This window comes from Tupaia chinensis, unplaced genomic scaffold (assembly GCF_000334495.1).
Source record: "Tupaia chinensis unplaced genomic scaffold, TupChi_1.0 Scaffold000212_1, whole genome shotgun sequence".
Lineage (NCBI taxonomy): Eukaryota > Metazoa > Chordata > Mammalia > Scandentia > Tupaiidae > Tupaia > Tupaia belangeri.
Genome location: NW_006159687.1, coordinates 1296509 through 1316332, shown reverse-complemented (window position 1 = coordinate 1316332; position 19824 = coordinate 1296509). Strand labels below are relative to the sequence as shown.

General features: G+C 39.3%; 1 long non-coding RNA gene across 3 annotated transcripts in view; it reads right to left on the bottom strand.

The window, feature by feature from the left end:
• The window catches only part of LOC102486141 (uncharacterized), a 491111-nt gene that overhangs the window by 31252 nt on the left and 440035 nt on the right, over positions 1 to 19824 (bottom strand). For 2 of the 3 annotated variants that reach the window (XR_003549230.1, XR_334384.2), the window contains exon 2: positions 17795 to 17995. This is a non-coding gene — a long non-coding RNA (uncharacterized LOC102486141). Of the gene's footprint in view, positions 1 to 16488; positions 16559 to 17794; positions 17996 to 19824 lie in introns of those variants that run through there. The other variant, XR_001370304.1, reaches the window with a different exon arrangement.

Sequence of the window (19824 nt, the reverse complement as noted above, 5' to 3'; positions counted from 1 at the left end):
TTAAAAAAAAAATGGATATTTGATGGCTGTAGTGAGCGGTATGGGCCCAGCTGGGTTCTACTTTATAGTATGCTCTTTTTACTCACTGGGGTTTAGGCCTAAAGTCAGACTTGAGTTCATGTACAGGTATGTGTCAGCTGCCATAACTATTGGGTATATTTAGACTAATTAAGTTCACTGACAGATCATTTGGGGAGGGGGGAGGCACGGAGGGCAACCGTGGGTGCCAGGGACAATGTGGGAGGAGGATGGGTCATAACAGATGGAGGGGGTTGGGGAATCTAGGATGGTAAAATAAAAGGCAAGGTATGCAGGACACAAGAATTGGGAAATTATTTGCTGAGAACATATATGTTGACGTGCTTGACTGAGCCAATGCACAGTGTATTTTGGATGGGAAAAAATTATAATAAAAAATAAACTATAAAAAAAAGAGAGAAGAGGATAGAGAAAGATAGCAAGTGAACAATAGAGAGGATGTTAGTGAGAAACAGATATGGTTTATTATCTGTTGATGATGACGTGTATAGTATTCTCAACTGGACTGGTCTGGGAAGTATTTCATGATGGGGTGAAGTCTTTTAACAAGCAAAATGAGAAATAGTGATTGGCTGTTTTAAAAAATAATAATAATTATTGGGAAATGCATGGAAAAGACATTGAATGATAAAGCGGGGAGATTGATGTCTCTGTATTGACTGACATGCATGGCATTCCCTTTTGAAAAAACAATGGAAGTCAATGTAAAGTTATATGTAATCCAATGTAATATAAAGAAGATTATGATGATAATATAAATTTAAAAAAATACATAATATTAATTCCTACATTTTAAAAAGTCTTCTGAAGATTTAATGTTTCTCTGTAAAGTTATTTTCAAGTCCTGTGGATTAGTAGGCAGTCTTGTTGCATGAGAAAGTAAGGTAGTTATGGTATTACAGTACTGCCGTCAGCTCTGTCTATGCAGCTCTGAAGGGTAATAAGAAACAACCCCATCTGGACTGAATGAGGAACTCATATTGGCACTATCAGCTATTTGACCTCAAATATTCCGCTGGCTGAATATCGTTGTATCTGTACTATTTGGAAAATGACCCATTCACAGGTTCCAAGTAATTCCTTAACAGCAACTGCCAGTCAGTGTCAAACCCAGCTTAAACACACTGTAATTTCAATTAAGTGTCACACCATTTAAATATGCACATAAATAAATGGCATGGAGAAACGACGGAGGGAGAGCAGAATGATCTAACAATAATGCATGTCAAACTTAACGGTAAACACCGATCACGACGAATTTCCTTGACACTCTTCCTTCTGGGGAAAACATATACGGTAATATTTCTATAAAGGATGTTTTTAATGATAAACTTTGGTGTCAGAAGCCTTGTTATAAGAAGAAGGAGAAATGAAGATAGCTTTGGGGGGATCCTTGTCTTCCTACACTTTAATGGAGCACTGAGTTCAAGTGTTCAGGCATAAGGCTGTGGCGGCCCAGGTGGTAGGGTGCCATGGAGCAATGCTGAGCCATGGGAAGGCCCAGGGCTGGCTCCCAGGTTGACCTGAATATGCAGAGCAGCGAGACCTCCCCTCGCCTCCAGCCAGAGTCTCTCTCTCTTAACAAACAAACATAAACACACGTAAAAAAAGATGAGGAATAAAAAGAATGCTATTAAAGAGGCTCTTGTGGAAACATCCAGTGAGACAGATGATATCTGTCATACAACCGTCTTTAGAGGTTTGGCCTTATCAGGAAAAGAACCAACTCTCTCTGTAGAGCCTCGTCCCTATCTGTCTATCTATCCATCCACAGGTCTGTCAGTCTACCCCCAGTTACCAGCTTTTCATAGATAACTACGACCCTAAAGTGTTTAGAAAAATATAGACAGCATAAGAGCTAGAGCCCCTTCTGGGCCTACTAGTACACATCATTAGTTATTTTTTCCATAAATGCTTCTGGAAATTTAAAGTATGAGTATCCATAGAAATTATATTCGAGTCTGCTTTACTAAACAGACTTAGATTCATGGAGTTGGAAGGGACCTTATGCAGTTATCTAGAAGGAAGAGGAAAGGAATAGATTCTTCACTTGAATAGAAAAACATCATGGTTTTATAGACTTAAGGTTTCTAAAAGAATAGGAAACAGACATAAAAAAATAAATACAATCTATAAAGCACTAGAGAGACCACTTTTGGCGCAATTTGCTAACATGTCCAGAAATGATGGGGATACTTTTGTGAGAAGTAATAAAATTTTACTCAGACACTGCTTACTATTTGCTAGTGTTGCCTCTGAACTCTCAGGTCAATAATACAAATTATATTAAGATTTCTTGTAGGTACAAAATTCTATCAAAATGCCATGAAATTATAGCATGTAAAAAACTCAACAACGAATAGCATACTGGGGAAAAGAGCAATATTTGAATGAAATAACTTCAATTTTCTCTGAACTCAAGTAATAGCTACTATTTTATCATATTTTTACGGCCTCCTTGACAGAAAAGTGAGATCAGGAGCGAGACCCTTATTTTAGAACACGTGGTCACTGGATAGCATTTTTCTCTTGAGATGAGGTTATCCCCTGACTTTTCAAAGATTATTTCGGCCGTCATCTCGCTGCTCTCACATAAATCTGCTCTTATCCTGGAACAAGATAGTTTCTAGTATGGAGTCCTCAGTTACAAATTATCCATGACCCAAAGTATCATACTGGAAAAGTGAAATTAAAACTAGTATGTTTGAATTATGGCATGAAGCATGTCATTGAAAGCTCTATTTTTTGTTTCTATTTTCTTTTAAATAATTATTTTGTTTAACTTTATTTATTTATTTATTTGACCAGAGAGGGACAGAGTGAGAGAAAGAGAGAGAGAGAGAAGGGGAAAGTGAGAAAGCAAGCCACCAGGTCTGGGATTCAAACCATGGTCAGCCATGTGGGATCCAGAGTCCTTAACCACCACACCTCTTGCGGGCCCTAGGTTTCTATTTTTTTAAATTCTGTTTTTCCCAACTGTTTCATTTGTAGAAATCATGGTATAATCCAAAACTAAAGGTGTAAAGTTAGTTTCACTTTTGAATTGTTTTTATTTTTGGAGAAAAATATGGCATTTGTAAAACCAATAGACCTGTGCATGCTGCAGATAAAAAGGTGGATCACACTGTACTATTTTTAGAGACAAAAAAGTGTACCTTTAAAAAGCAAATATGGACCCCGCTGTGGTGGTGAAGCAGTACAACACTGCAGTGCTAGAAGGCATGTAGACAATGGGGTTGGGGTTGGGAGCATTCGGTACCTGGTCGACTTGTATCCACAGAGCACTCACCACCCAGGTAGGCTGGGTGAGGCTGGGTGGGATTGCAATGTAACACTCTGTTGAGGGTACTTTTCTCTCTCTGTTTCTCTCTTTGGCTCTCTTTCATGAGAGACATGGCCAAATATTTCTTGATAATAAATGAATGAATGAATCCATCAAATAACTATTGAACCAACATTTGCATTGTGAGTCTTGAGCTGGAGTGCAGTGGTGATGCCAGTGACCTGCAAGACTGGAAGTCACATGGCCAACCATAGGCTCAGATCTCTGGGTCAGTTTGAAAACATACTGGGAGCAGGCATGCCTGCGGGGGGGGGTGCCAAGGGTCCCCAGGAACTGGAGGGCAGGGGAAAGCCGGTCGTAGGGTGACTGGACCATGTCAAGGGTGCATCTCTCTCTCTCTCTCTCTCTCTCTCATGTGCATCTACACTCTATCATAGAAATAAAGTGCATTGTTGGGACTGCCAGATGGCATAATGGTTACATTGCTGGACTCACACATAGTTGACCGTGGTTCAAGCCCCAGACCTGGCAGCTTAAAACTCACGCAGGGCACATGTATGTGCATGCCCAAAACCCTGAGAGAAGAACAGATTAGAAGGGGCTGCAGCATGGCCATCCCCCCCGAAGGGGTGATTTCTCACTTCTGTCTCTCTGTCTCTCTCTGTCTCTCTAGTGAGCACACATACCCTACAGCAAAAAATCTCTTGAACAAAAAGAAAAATAATGCATTGCACACTGACATTGTGCTCGTTGTGAATGAGACAAAGATGCAAACGTTGCAAAGCCCACTGGGAACTAAAACCTGATAAACGCTCTGAACAAGTAAGGAATATTTAGACTTGTAAAACTTCAGAGTTTCTATAGCAGTCTTTTCCTTTCAGCTCTTCTCCTCACAACATGCAGATTTTATGAGCAGGTTTTCCACACTCTTACGTCCCACTCCTTTTTACTGAATAAGTCTTCCTTCCTCATCGATTAATTATGTTACACATTATTTATTCTATATTAAGCGGTTACATATGGCATATACATAAATATACACATGTATACAATATCCAAGGTTTTCTGTTCTCATGCTTATTGTCCCAGAACTAATTGTTTCATTATTGTAGCTTAAATATGTTTCAAAAACTGGTATGTTTATTTTACCTTTAATACATTTCTTTTTCAAAAATGTCTTTGCCTTTGCTTTTGTTTATTCTCCACTGCATTTTAGGATTTCTATCCTCCAATTCATTTAGGGTATTTATTGTACTAACATTACATGTACACATTAATTGGCAAAAATTAGTGTATTTATAGTGTTTCTCTAATCATGCCTGATATATGTACAGATATGTCATAATATTTTAAAGTTTGTTTATTTCCTCTGAGAGTAAAGCACAGGGAGACAGAGACAGAGAGACAACTGGACAACGGCACTTACTGTCCTCAGCGAGGTCTTGGACATGAACCGGAACTTTCTTGTGTGACTCAGCCTCTCAGAGCGTGTTGTTTTACTACTGTGCCTCCAAATAGTCCCTATTTGTGACATTTATAAGAGCTTAGAAACATATCTCTGAAATACTTTTTGGGTATAGTGTACATTTGTCGAACTCATCCATTTCTGCTTACTGATCATCAATGAAACCTTAATAAATCTGACATTTAAAAAAATACTTTGGATTTTCATCATATGTTATGCACTTTTCTTCTGAAGGTTTTCAGAGAAATATTTAGACATTTAAAAGTATGTTTTTTATTTCTTTTACAAATAGGACCACTTTAAAACTTCTAATTTTTAGCTAGCTATCACTAGTATACAGATGTGGTATTGGTTTTTCTATACACAAAGTATATTGGGCATTTATTTTTTCAGTATTTTATATATTAAGAAGGAAACTGGGGTATGTCGCTGGTCTCCCACGTAGTCGACCGCGGTTCGTGTCCTGGACCCAGTGGCTTAAAACTCACGCCGGGCGCGTGTGCGTGCGTGCCCAAGATCCCGAGAGGAGAATGGAGGAGAAGGGATTGTGGCGTGACCATCCCTCCTGGGGGGTGATTTCTCGCTTTCTGTCTCTATGTCTCTCTCTGTCTGTCTGGTGAGCGCATGCACCCTATAGCGAAAACCACTCCTAAAAAAAAAAAAAAGAAGAAGGAAACTTGGGGCCGGCAGGTGGTGTGACTCCCACATGGCTGACCACTGTTCCAGTCCTGGTCCTGGTGGCTTGTTTTCTTGCTTTCTTTCTCTCTCTCTCTCTCTCTGGGTCTCACTCTGGTCAAATTAAAAATAATGATAATGACAAATAAAATAAAGGAGGGGCTGGCAGGAGTTGTGGTGGTTAAGGGCACTGGACTCCCACATGGCCCATTGAGGTTCAAGTCCCGGACCTGGTGGCTTGCTTTCTCACTTTTCCACTCACTCTCTCTCACTCTGTCTTTCTCTGGTCAAATTAAAATAAATAAATAAAGTTAATAAAAAATAAGTTTTTTTAAAAAATGAAATAATTCTGAAGAAACACAGGAAATGCCTCTAGACTGCAAGTATACAAGGAAGACACGGAGTCCCCAGGTTTCGAGGAGGTCTTTAAAGAATGAGTAGCACTTGAAGAAGATGCTGGGGGTTGAGACTATGTATGTTGTTTTCAAGTCAGTTGTCAGGGATAAATGATGGAAGCTCATTCTAAATGAGCCTTGGGGCAGATTGCTTTGGTCTGGACCAGGAGTACTGGCATGCCAGGAAAAGGGGCCGGGGCTGGCCTCTTAGCATGATATTAATGAGAAACGGCAGAGGATACCTGAAAGCTCAAGGAGAGACATCACCATAACTCTGTCCTCACCAAAACCACTCCTGTGATAAAGGTTTCAGTTTTATTTTTACTTAAGCAGTTATTTTAGGGGCCAGTGTTGGAATGGTGGTTAAGGAGCTAGATTCCCACATGGCTGACTGTAGTTTGATTCCCAAACCTGGCGACTTGCTTTTTCACTTTCCTCTCTCTGTCTCTATCTGGTGAGCACATGTGTCCTATAGCAAATAAAAATAAATAAATAAAATTAATTTCAAAAGTTATTTTATTTTAAATGCTATGATACAAACTAAGAAAATTTAGTTACAGTTGTCTACTATCTCTTATTAGATTATTGATTACAACTATAAAAAGAAGGAAAAATTTAAAAAGTAATAACATTAAATATATTAAATGACTCTAAAATAAAGGGTTCACAGATTATAAAGTGTCTTATATTTAATCACCGACCCTTGTTGTTCAATAATACTCATGAACTGATTTAGATAATAGAGTCAAACAAACATGCAATTTATTAGACACCATGGATTAATAAAATCATAGGATTAAGTCCTTAAACTTTTATTCATACAGGAATAGTTGGGATAACTTTAAAAATTTATTTCAAGGAGATAAATTCAGAATGGAATAATTTATTGTGGCCCAGAGTAAAAGAATTCACTTTGGGACTGGCAGGTGGCGTAATGGCTATATTGCTGGACTCCCACATAGCCGACTGTAGTTTGAGTCCCGGACCTGGTGGCTTAAACTCATGCAGGGTGCATGTGTGTGTATGCCTAAGATCCTGAGAGAAGAATGGAGGAGAAGGGATTGCAGCATGGCCATCCACCCTGGGCAGTGATTGTTCACTTTTTTTTATCTCTCTCTTTCCAGTGAGCACATTGCACCCTATAACAACAACAACAAAAATAAAAAATAAAAACAAAACCCAAACCACAACCCCCCCCCCAAAAAAAAATAACCCAAAAAACGAAAAAACCCTCTCAAAAAAAAAAAAAAAAAGAGTCCACCTCAGGTTAAATTAGAATCAGCTGCTTCTTTCACTTGTCCATGGCAATTGACTTGAACACAACATATATAATTTCATTCCGAATTAGTTACAGAAAGATCTAACATGCACAACCTGTGTATCTTTAATTGTGTCATAATATATTCTTAATGCATTCAAATTGGGAAGTACAAATAATGAATCAGAATAGAGTCCTCACTTTGGGAGGCACAGAGAAATTAGTAAATTAATGTAGAGGATGATTAGTGAAAGATACCCTATTGACCTGAATGACTACCTGCTGAGCAGTTTGTACACAGTAACTAATTTACAGACTGTGAAAACCTTATTGTTTAGTCTCCCTTCCTCTAATATATTGCTCTATAAGCCTTCAAAATAGGGTATTACTCTGTAAACATGGATTTCAACCATCCTGATCCAGAGAGGCCACTGAAAAGAAATGAGTTAGGAGTTTTATAGCATGTGAAAAAGTCCAAGTTTTGCTTAACTTTTATACTACAACAAGGAGAATCAAGAATCAGAGGCGTCAAAACATTTTTTGGCATGCAACTTTTCTGACATATTTTAAATTCTCTTCCAGAATTACCTAGGGGACATTTGATTGGTAGGAGAGGATAACCCTAACTCGATGGTTCTGAAAGAGGGTTGGTTGTGCAGCTCCCTTGGGTCCCTGGCACCTTTTCAGAGGGCTTACAGAGTTAGATGAATTTTTGTAGTAATACTATAATACTATATTTTTATAATAATATATCAGTAGTAATATAATTCTTTTCTGTGTGGCATTTTGCACTGATGGTGCACAAACAAGGGTGAGTCAAACTGCTGTTGACTGACGTAAGGCAGTGGCACTCAACTGTCTAGTAATTACTGACATTTTCACTTACACGCACGCACAAAATAAATATCCAATTTCACTTTACAGTGTCCTTGATGAAACAGTAAAAGTCACTAATTTTATTAAATTTTGACCTTTGAGCACATGCCTTATTTATTTTATTTTATTTTGCCATAGGGCTCATGTGTTCACCAGAGAGACAGTGAGAAAGAAAGTGAGAAATCAGCCCCCCAGAGGGATGACCACGCTGCAATCTCTTCTCCATTCTCCTCCTGAGATTTTGGGCAGGCACGCACATGCACTGGCATGAGTGTCAAGCTGCCAGGGTGTCTTAATTGCAGTAGGCCATGTGGGAGTCCGGTGCCTGAATCACCATGCCACCTGCTGGCCCCAGTACTGGTCATTTCTACCATTTGTGTGACAACACGGGAAACATGCTTACAGCACTCCAGCACGCTAAAGTGAGGTGGCCATCTTAAGGAAAGCACCGTGCACTCTGAGTTGTGAGGAGACCCGTGTGGTGGTAATCAATGTGATTTGATTTTGAAATATTACAGAATAAAAGGTATGATGTTTGGAAGATTTGATAAACTGGTATTTCCTGAATGACACTCCAAAATCACGAGTGTGTAAAAGATCCATTCAAAGTGCCACATAAACCGATGGGGTGTAACCGTGAACAAAACGTTTATCAAAATTTTTCCAAATTCCATATCTCACCTTAAAAAAACCAAACAAACAAGTTTTATAACTTCTGGTGTGCTAAAAGGATAATATCCACAGTGATGAGAAAGTACTACTAAAATACTCCCCTCTTTTTCAACCATGCATTGTATAAAGCCAATTTTCTACTAGAAACGCTTCTAAAAAACAGATTGCAGAGGGATCAGCAGTTAGCGTAACGGCTATGTCGCTGGACTCCCACGTAGTCGACTGCAGTTCGCATCCCGGACCCAGAGGCTTAAAACTCACGCCGGGCGCGTGTGTGTATGTGCCCAAAATCCCGAGAGGAGAACAGAAGAGAAGGGATTATGGCATGGCCATCCCCCCGGGGGGTGATTTCTCGCTTTCTATCTCTCTTTCTCTCTCTGTCTGTCTGGCGAGCGCACGCGCCCTATAGCAAAAACCTCTCAAAAAAAAAAAAAAAAACCCACACACAACAGATTGCAGAAGCAGATATGAGCATTTAACATTACATAAATTGATTAAATTTAAAATAATGCCACTTTTCTCATGAAATAACTATAGTTCATCTCATGAAATATAGTTACTTATGAAATACATTTGTTATGTTAACATATGAATTTTTATTGCCATTTAAAAATAGTTAAATGTTTTAAAAGCATCTCAATTAAAATTTTTTTTGAGAGATTTTTGCTATCAGGATGAGTGCCTGCTGGAAACACAGAGAGAGACAGAGATAGAAAGTGAGAAATTGCCCCCATCCCGGGGGGATGGTCACATCGCAATCCCTTCTCCTCTATTCTCCTCTTAGGATCCTGGGCACACGCATGCACATGCACCCTGTGTGAGATTTTTTTTTTTCTTTTGTTTTTGTAAGAGAGATTTTTGCTATAGGGCATGTAAGCTCTCCAGGAAGATAAAGAGAGACAGAGAGACAGAAAGTGAGGAATCACCCCCCAAGAGAGATGACCACACTGTAATCCATCCCTCCCCCTCCATTCTCCTCTCGGGATCTCGGGCACACACACACACACACACACACACACACACACATGCGTGCATGCGCGCACCCGACATGAGTTTTTTTTATTTTTTAATTCTTTTTAAGAGATACTTTTGTGGGACCAGCAGTTAGCGTAATGCCTGTGTTGCTGGACTCTCACATAGTCAGCCGCGGTTTGAGTCCCAGACTGGCGGCTCAAACTCACGCCGGGCACGTGTGCGTGCGTGCCCAAGATTCCAAGAGGAGAATGGAGGAGAAGGGATTGTGGTGTGGCCATCCCCCCTAGGGGGTGATTTCTTGCTTTCTGTCTCTCTGTCTCTCTTTGTCTTTCTGGCGAGTGTACGCACACTGTAGCAAAAACCTCTCAAAAAAAGAGAGATTTTTGCTATAGGGCACATATACTCACCGGAGAGACAAAGACAGAAAGAAAGCGAGAAATCCCCCTCCCCCCCCGCCCCAAAGGAGATGGCCATGCCACAGTCCCTGCTGCTCTGTCCTCCTCTCAGGGTCTTGAGAATGCATGCACACGGACCCGGAGTGAGTGTTAAGCTGCCAAGTCCAGGACTGGAACCACAGTTGGCTATGTGGGAGTCCAGTGAAGTAACCACTATGCTATCTGCTGGTCCCTCAGTTTTAATATGATAAATATTAATAGTTATAACTAACACCGATTAAAACTCTTCAAGGTCTTCAGTAATTTTAATGAATGTAAAGGTTTCTGAGGCCAGAATAACTGAGAACCAACAGGCTAACTAACTGCTTTAAATATTTAGAATTAGATTTTTTAAATTTATTTTTAATTGGCAAAATAATATATACATGGTATATAGCATGAAGTGTTGGTATACGTGTACACTATGGAATGGCTGAATCGGTCAATTAATGTATGCATTACTTAAATACTCTTTTTGTGCACTAACATTTAAAATCTACTCTCTTAGCAATTTTTTCTTCTTTTTTGAAGAGATTTTTTGCTATAGAGTATGCGTGCTTGCCAGAAAGACAGAGAGAGACAGAGAGAGACAGGAAGCAAGAAATCACCCCCCAGGGCGGATGGCCATGCCGCAAAGGGAGCCCCACGACACAGCCATTACACTAACTGCTGGTCCCTCTCTTAGCAACTTTTAAGTGTATAGTACGTAGTTATCAGCTACCGTTACCATGCGGTACATTCAAACTCTTGAACTGACTCGTCTTATCTCACTGCAAGTTTGGATGAGACTCTTTTCTCCTATACTTCTTTTCTGTAAGAATTAAAGGGAAACAGATGGTACAGCCACGAGACGCAGCGCTCGCCGGGGCTGAGGCCCAGGCCCACTCACAGGGACGGTTCTAGGCTGCATGTGGAGACCTCCCTGGACGTGAGGGTGTCCATGATCCAGGGTTGGCTGAGGCTGGGGGTAGGCTGCAGTGTCCAGACCTTGCTGGGTTGCCATCTCTCTGTTTCTCTTTCTCTCTCTGTCTCTGTCGATCATGGAAAATAATGAATAATTAAAGAAAGGAAGTAAAAAGGACTACTCTATGTATTTTTAAGCTCATGGCCAAATGAGCATGCTTTCAGCTTTAATGCACACTGTCCATGCAACCTCGGCAGGCTGCTTACCCTATCCGTGACTAAGTTTCTCATCTGGGTTGTGTTTTGTGAACACTGGCAATTTCAGTTTTATGATTCAGAAATATCAATATTTTTGTGCAGAGTTCTTTATAATGAATCAATCCAGCAGAAAGATTAATACCTGCTGCCACATTGATTTATGGTTCAGTGTAATTGAAAGAGGTTCATTTAAGGCACTGAGTCACCTGTGTCCGAATACAAGTTGATCAACGAGGATTCCAATATTAATCAAAGAGGAGGGAATTAGCTCTTAATGAGAGTGGACTACATCACGGGACGTAACTATGCCATCACTTACAGTAATTCTTTTTAAATTCACTGTAAGACTGTGTGTTCACCAGAAAGAGACACAGAAAGAGGAAAGTGAGAATGCACCCACTGGGGGCTATGGCCACTTCACACCCCTTCTCCTTCACTCTCCTCTTAGTACTTGGGCCGTGCATACCCCTGTGCCTGGCACGTGAATTTTGAGCCACCGGGTCGGAAATCGATCTGCCCTCATCGGCCGAGTGGGATCAGCCACCTGAACACCATGCTACCAGTTGGCCCACGTGTGTTAATCACTAATCTTCATAACAAATCTAAAAGGTGGCTTAACTATTCCCACTTTGCCACTGAGGGGACCTTAGATAACTTTCCTAAGATGGTGAGGCAAGAGAAATAACAAAGAATTAAGCCTTATTTGGCTGAGAGAAGAAGAGAGAGCAACTTTTCTTTCTTTTTTTGGAGAGGTTTTTTCGCTATAGGGCACATGCGCTCACCAGACAGACAGAGAAAGACATAGAGACAGAAAGCAAGAAATCACCCCCCAGGGGGGATGGTCACGCTGCAATCCCTTCTCCTTCATTCTCCTCTCAGGATCTTGGGCACGCACACACACGTGCCTGGCATGAGTTTTAACCCACCGGGTCCAGGACGCAAACCGCGGTCGACTACGTGGGAGTCCAGCGACATAGCCATTACGCTAACTGCTGGTTCCCGAGAGCAACTTTTAAATAGAACAGATAAAGGATATTGCGAGGTTCATTTGTTCTCCATAACTAGAAGACCAGAAAGAAAATGATGAGTGTAAAATATCATATATGAAAGCACTTCAAAAATTTACAGAAAAAGTGAAATTAAAGAACATGTTTGTGTTGGTGCAAAAAAAATAAAATCCATGTATAGTTTTTGCACAATACTCATTTTCCAGGAGCTTTTTGAAGACCCCTTGCAGAACAAATTGTGCAAATGTCACTGGATTGTCAGAACACATTCTGCATCTATAAAATTCCCCAACAGCCATCAGTTAAGCACTCTGTGGGAAAAGTGAAACTGTGCATTCGATATAATAGAGGCAGAAGACTCACTCTGAGTGAGCAATACTTTCACTTTCTACTTTGGGTTTTCTTCATTCTATGCAGTTGGAATCTAGGAAAATGTACTAACAGAGGTACTGACATTACTTGGATTCTAAGGATTAGGTTCAACCTAACTTCATTTATTTGCCTCTCACATCCTTCGAAAGAATAATTTATGAGAAAATTAGGTTGAAGTGAAAGTTGAGCCCCATAAGGTGCAATTTTGATAACCCTATGATTATTCAGCATATGTGAAGTTCAGAAATTTTATCACAAATGTTTTAATAATTATAAATCAGAACTTTGAGAAGTGGTTGTATAAAAACTTAGAATTCCTTTCCCACTTAAAATGTCGTCTTATAAATTTAAATATGCAGCTTACATAATTAAATAACATGTTTAAAATTGTATTAGCAAGATATACTGCATCATATCCCTCTTTTTCTCTAATTTTATTGACAAAAATGAAACAAAACTAAATATTTTTACCTATAAAGGCAGCCTTAGGCTCAATTCTTTAATGGCTACTTTCTGGCATTAAGAAAATTAGATAGCATTTCTAAATACCTTTAAAAACTCAACATGCTCATTGATTTACTTCTCTGACAAGATTCCGGTTTGCTGGAAAGGTATACGAAAAGTATGACAAATAGAGAGGATCTTGAAACCATCAGCCCAATTTTTTGCTGCAACTTACATATTCTTTAATTTAAAAAATAACAAAATGACAAAAGAAAGCTTATATAAAATAAAAAGAGATTCATGTATTTGGAATACCAAGATCTACCAAATTTGGAAAAGTATAGACCAAATTTTGGAAAATGAATCCAGAATTTCCCACAGTTGAAGCATAATGTATATGCCTCGACAGAGGAAACCCCTAACATAAATAACTCGAATGTTCTAATTTGGGTCAAGACCCAAGATTCTCGTTGTGTCTCACAAGAGAGATCCTGCTACACCATAGTGATAAAGCCAAAGAGTGGAACTCACATGCTTTGAGCCAAAAGAGCACCAATTTCATATACTTTATGTAAGCATGGAGTTGAACAAGTCTGTAATTTAGATAACCTGCATCAACCAAAATATACAACTTTTGTGCCCTTCAAAATGACTTTCTATATTGAAATTTATAATGGGAAAGTGAGTGTAATACGTTCATGTTTTTATGACTTAACTATAAAAAATCCATTCCTTTGTGTGGAATTTTCAGTCTGAAATTTTCTTTCTGTGAAAATTTGAGTCACTTAAGATTTAATACTAGTATTTATTCTGTACTTTGACCACAAATGTTGGCATTACCATGAAATACATTCTAAGGCTTTAGGTACTGGCATTCTAATTTAGCTTATTTAGTTGGCTTAAATGACTAAATGAGTGGTTAACAATGAAACTTAATTTATATCAGGTGACCTTGGGACTACATCTGGAATCTGTTAAAACTTGATGCTGCATGGATTTATTCGACGGAAAGGAAAATCATTTTTTAACCACAGTGCTGATTCAGAAATAATTCTGAATTCAGTTGTTCTGTAGCATTTTGGACCTTGTCCATGTATCAATTATTATAACTCTTCCTCCCACATCTTGCCCTCCAAGTTTGAAATAAGCACAATGTGTTTTTCTCACTCTCCAAGTACTAAAATTTGCATATAGTTCTTGAAAGTATTTTGGTTTGCATTTACAAGCTTCAGTTTCATATTTTCCCAAATAATGTGTGTTCTTGTGAAGAATTACATATGAACATTTTGTTAACAGTCCTTTAAATGATCTACTGGCTTCTTTCCATTCCCTGGAAAACACTAATGTTTCTGTCACAAGTTGTCTGACTTGCCCGGCTTTGGCATAACTGGATTTGGAAAATGAAGCTGGAATGTGAATCTAAACCATCAAAATTTGTGAAAGCAGAGTGTTATCCCAGAAGTGTCAAGCAGCCAAATGGCTCCAGTTTCCACAATGGCTACCGTGTATTTTGGAAAGAGCTTCTGTTTTAAGTCCCTGCTTTCTTGCCCAGCGTCTACAGTTGGTCTGTTTGTCCCCATCAAGACAAAGAACCAGCAGCAAATGAAGCTTTTATCTTTCCCATCCTTTGGAAAAATCTGTTGGCACTTCTGTGGCAATCTATTTTATTTTATTTATTTTATTTTATTTTATTGGGTCACTTTTTGATCAGATAATAGTTTTAGGGGAAAGAGGAATATTTTGTAAAACATTACATACATTTTCAAAAAATAATATAGTACGTTATATTGCTATATGAACACATATCTAAAAGAATAAAAACTAGGTTTAGGCTGAATATGATTCATCGTTCATTAATAAATATTTTTAAGAAAATATTGCTGGGCCAGCAGGTGGTATGGTGGGTAAGAGCACTGGATTCCCACATGGCCGGCCATGGTTCGAGTCCCGGACCACATGGCTTGCTTTCTTGCTTCCCCTTTCTCTTTCTCTCTGTCTCTGTCTGGGTCAAATTAAAAAATAATAATAACAAATGGAATTAAATAAATAAATAATTTTTTTTAAAAGAGAAAATATTGCTAGGTTTTGTAAGTAGCTAGGTTTTGTGAAGGAGTACAAAGATAGATCAGACGAAAACTTAATCTCATGTCTCCATATTAAAATTATTGAGAAATAGATAGCAGAATGGGTGAGGAGAAGAGCGTGAGCTAGAGACAGAGAACAGAAACACATATAGCAAAATGTGGGTAATGGGTGAGTTTTGGATGAATAGTATGAAGGAAGGAGTTTTTTGTATTTTTTTAAAGCTTCTTCTTTTTTTTTTTTTTTTAGAGAGGATTTTGCTACAGGGGGTGTGCGCTCTCCAGAAAGAGAGATACAGAGAGACAGAAAGCAAGAAATCACCCCTGAGGAGGGATGGCAGAGGAATGGTCATGCTGCAACCCCTTCTCCTCCATTCTCCTCTCGGGATCTAGGGCATGCATGCACACACGCCCGGTGTGAGTTTAAGCCACTGGGTCCAGGACTTGAACCACGGTCGACTACGTGGGAGTCCAGCGACATAGCCATTATGCCAACTGCTGGTCCCATACAATACATGATTCTTTATGATAGGCTTTCTAATTAGAGATGTAATGTGCAAACTATAGTTTGGAAATGATATATGAGGAGTTCGCTAAAAGGAAGCAGATTTGAACTCTAGAGAATATTATAGGTCAGCTAACATGTTAAACACTTAATGTGTTAGTCTCTATAAAACCAAAAGCCCCATAATATGTATGTACTTTTCAAATGACATTGGAATAAAAACGTAAAAGGTGTCTACAAAATGAAGGACATTTCTGGACTTAGAAATCCTCTCAGGTTTGATAACAACATTTTTAGTCATCTAAATTCATACCTATTATCACTTAAGTGAACCCGGCCACTGGATCTTACACGAATATTCAGATTTTTGTTTTTCTCATCATTCTGAAGGTTATCTCCCTGGTCGCTCTGAAAATCAGCTGACAACCATTTCCCATGATGCTTTAAGGGCTGTCAAACTGTCCATCAAGCTGTCACCTGACCAATCGTTCCCATGGTTCTTTTAGACTTTCAGTATGATAAATTGAAAGGCACTATTATCTGTCTGTTGTGAAGAGGAACTGTTCGGGCTTTGATAAGATATCAGTACTCCCAGGTGAGAGGCGGCTGACAGCACATCAAGGCAAAACAACACGTAGACACACCGCACAGGGGGGCACAGGTTTACCAACATCTGTTGTCATTATTTATTACTTTTCTTTGGGTTTAAGATTCTGACTCATCCTTAGATAATTCGGGAACAGATACTGCACTTCCTAGCTTGCAAATAACAATTGCTGTTTTGTTCATCTTGGGAGAAGAATCTTAAAATTGAAAATACGTCTGTGACTCATTGCTTCACGGCACACGTGCGTGCTCCCTTGTAACCAACAAGTTCTGTGTTCCTGATGAGGCCGTCATGGACTTATGAAAGGACCTGAGAGTAAATACATTTTACTGTAGCAAATAAATGAAGTTTGGGGACTAAATACAATAAAATTAATTACCTATATCTGAGAAGTGTAATTAATGTGTACACACTGGTTCTGGGGTTAGCATATATCCATTTCATTTACGAATTGATGATATAGATTATGAAGCTCAAAATTTTATGAGAAATACATTTTGTGACATATTCATAGCTTTTTAAAAATTGCGCTGACTATACTAATGTAAGTTTTAAAAATTAAAGTTTTACATAAGAAGCATGAATCAAGTGAGAGATACTGTCTCTGACAGATCAAGGTTATAGCCAGCATTTGGTTAAGAAAAGCTGTTTGTAAAGGCAGGGGAGGATTGTGAGTCGAAAGCTTTGGAAGGAGATCTGTCTGGAAAGTGGGTATATTTATGCGAAGTATAGAAGTAACTTTACGTAGGACTTAGTTCTTTGGATTTATATATCCAAATAAGAGTCAACAGGAATGTAGGTATTCGAGACCGAATTCTTGAATCCTTACTATGTGGACGTACAATTTAGTCTTACGAAGTTCCAAGACGTCTCATTTTGGTGAGCTGTCCTCTTCCACTCCTTCCCCTGCTACCCTTGTGACGTGTGCTCCCAGATCTGCCATGCCGCTCTGTGCCCCTACTTGCTATCCTTTCATGAAAAGCTGAATTTACCCTTCAGCAATTGCTCGAGGAAGCTAATGCTCTTATTTATTGTGTGTGTGTTTTTTTTTTCAGCAGAACAAAAGTACTATAGTTTGTTGCTAACATCCCCACCTTGTGTACAAATATTTTTTTGCATGCAGTTTCCTAACGTCATTAAGTGCTACAGTAATTTCATTACCTAGTAATGTAACACTTCGATTACAGATGACATTTAAATAATTTTGTAATTCAAAAATCTGAAAAAATAAACTGTGGTTTATTTTTAGTGCTTTGTAATTAATTAATCACCTAACGCTTCTCTGTTGTCATAGGAGCAGCAAAAACTGTGCCAGACCCCTTAAGAATTGGGACTTTGTCAAAGTAATGTTTAAAACCATGCCTCGGGAATTTGGAGTAAAAAAAGGAAGAGAAGGAACTAAAATTCCCAAGGATTCGTAACAATGCCAGTGGTACAGGAAGCCAGTTCTTGTGTTTGATTCACGAATCCCTAAGCCTATCACATTTATTCAGCAAGGTACTTTTGAGATCACTCAATGTGCTAATACTGAAAATTACTACTTACTTAAAAGTATCATTTTGGGCTCGATCTTCTTGATGGCGTTCTGAAGGGGTCAGTTCTTTTTCTACTAACTTCTGGCAAATCAGAGCTCCACAGTAAGTTTTATAACTTTCAGTAGTCCTTGGAGATCAGTGAAGTTAGGTAGGCTGGACTCCATTACTTTTCCAAAAAGATATATCTTGTGGTTCAATGAAGGAGTAGTGGCTAGAGGAGAAAGGACCAGAATATTCAATAAACTCAGTGTGGGTCTTGAAGAAAACAAGCAAATGTGTTCCCTGTTTTTCTTCCATTCACAACAAAAATTTCAACACATTTCTAGAAAAAAAGGTTGCATTTGGAGTTTTGTGTTACATCTTTCATGGTTTTCTTTGTTTGTTAAGTGAACTAATTTTTAAACTGATTAGTGCATATAGTAGCAAATAACTGTTAGACACTGTTAAAAGTAGGGTTTTACTTGTAGGGTTTTATTATTTGTAGGGTTTTCCTACTTAAAGATAAAATTTGGTTATATGATAAAAACTTTAAAATGTTGCTAAAATACAAGACAGAATATAGCAACCTGCATTGTGTGTGTGCATATGCGTGTCTGCCTGTGGCCTGTGACGGACTTAGGTATTGCAGGTGGAAGTTCACTTGACAAGCTTAGTAGGTCTTACTGTATTGACTAATGATTAGCTTAGTTTCCTTCTAGTCTTGATTCCTTAATAGAAACTTCTTAGTAATGGGTTAAGAAAATTTTGTAAAAGTAGGTAGCTTTAAACAAATGCATTTGGGAGTATCTGTACCACGATAATTTTTTCTGATCAATCTATCACAAAGGGTAGATTTCAGCTCCTCTCATGAAATCTTGTCAGGGACCAGCGGATGGCATAATGGTTACGTTGCTGGACCCCCATGTAGTGGACTATAATTCGAGTCCTGGACCCAGCTGGTTAGAACTCAAGCTGGGTGCATGTGCATGTGCGCCTAAGATCCTGAGAGGAGAATGGAGAAGGGATTGCAGCGTGGCCATTCCTCCTAGGGGATGATTTCTCACATTATGTCTCTCTCTCTGGTGAGCACATGCACCCTAAAGCAAAAATCTCTCAAACAAAACAAAACAAAACAAACAAACAAACAAACAAAAAACCAACTCCTGGGGACCAGCAGTTGGTGTAATGGCTATGTCACTGAACTCCCATGTAGTCAACTGCGGTTCAAGTCCCGAACCCCCGAACCCGGTGACTTAATCTCACACCAGGCACGTGTGCGTGCGTGCCCAAGATCCCAAGAGGAGAATAGAGGAGAAGGGATTGCGGTGAGGCCATCCCCTCTGGGGGGTGATTTCTCGCTTTCTGTCTCTTTGTCTCTCTCTCTGGCAAGCACACATGCCCTATAGCAAAAACCTCTCAAAAACAAAAACAAAAAACTTCTAGTCAAATATTTTAGCTAGTCACATGTGGGTGGGCTATTAGGAGGAGATGAATTTTCTCATATTTTTTTTCAATTACATAATAATATTAATATTAATAGCAGTAGTATATTTATAGGGGCCAGAAGGCAGTGTAGTGGTTGGGGTGCTGGACTCTCACATGCCCGACTGCGGTTTGAGTACTGGACCCATCTAATTGAAACTCATACTGCGCACATGTGCGTGCAAGCCCAAATTACCCTGAGAGGAGACTGGAGCAGGGACTGCAGCGTGGCCATCCCCCGGTGGATGGTTTCTCACGTTCTCTCTCTCTCTGTTACAGAGTCTCTGCTGAGCATGTGCACCCTATAGCAAAGATCTCTCCCTGTCTCTCTCTCTCTCTCAAAAAAAAAAGTTTATTTATAGAATACATCATGGTTCCAAAGCAGAAAAAAAGATGTCTTTAGTGTCACCAGCAAGGCTCTGAGGTCGGCAGGGCAAGGCACCATGTTTCATAGACGAGTACCACAGGGGACTGCTCAGGCCACGCAGGTGTGAGAGAATGCGGGGCTTCTGATTCTTAGTTAAGTTAGGTCTTGCACTCTCACTGAGCTCTTGGCATGGGCAGCTAGCACGGCACTTT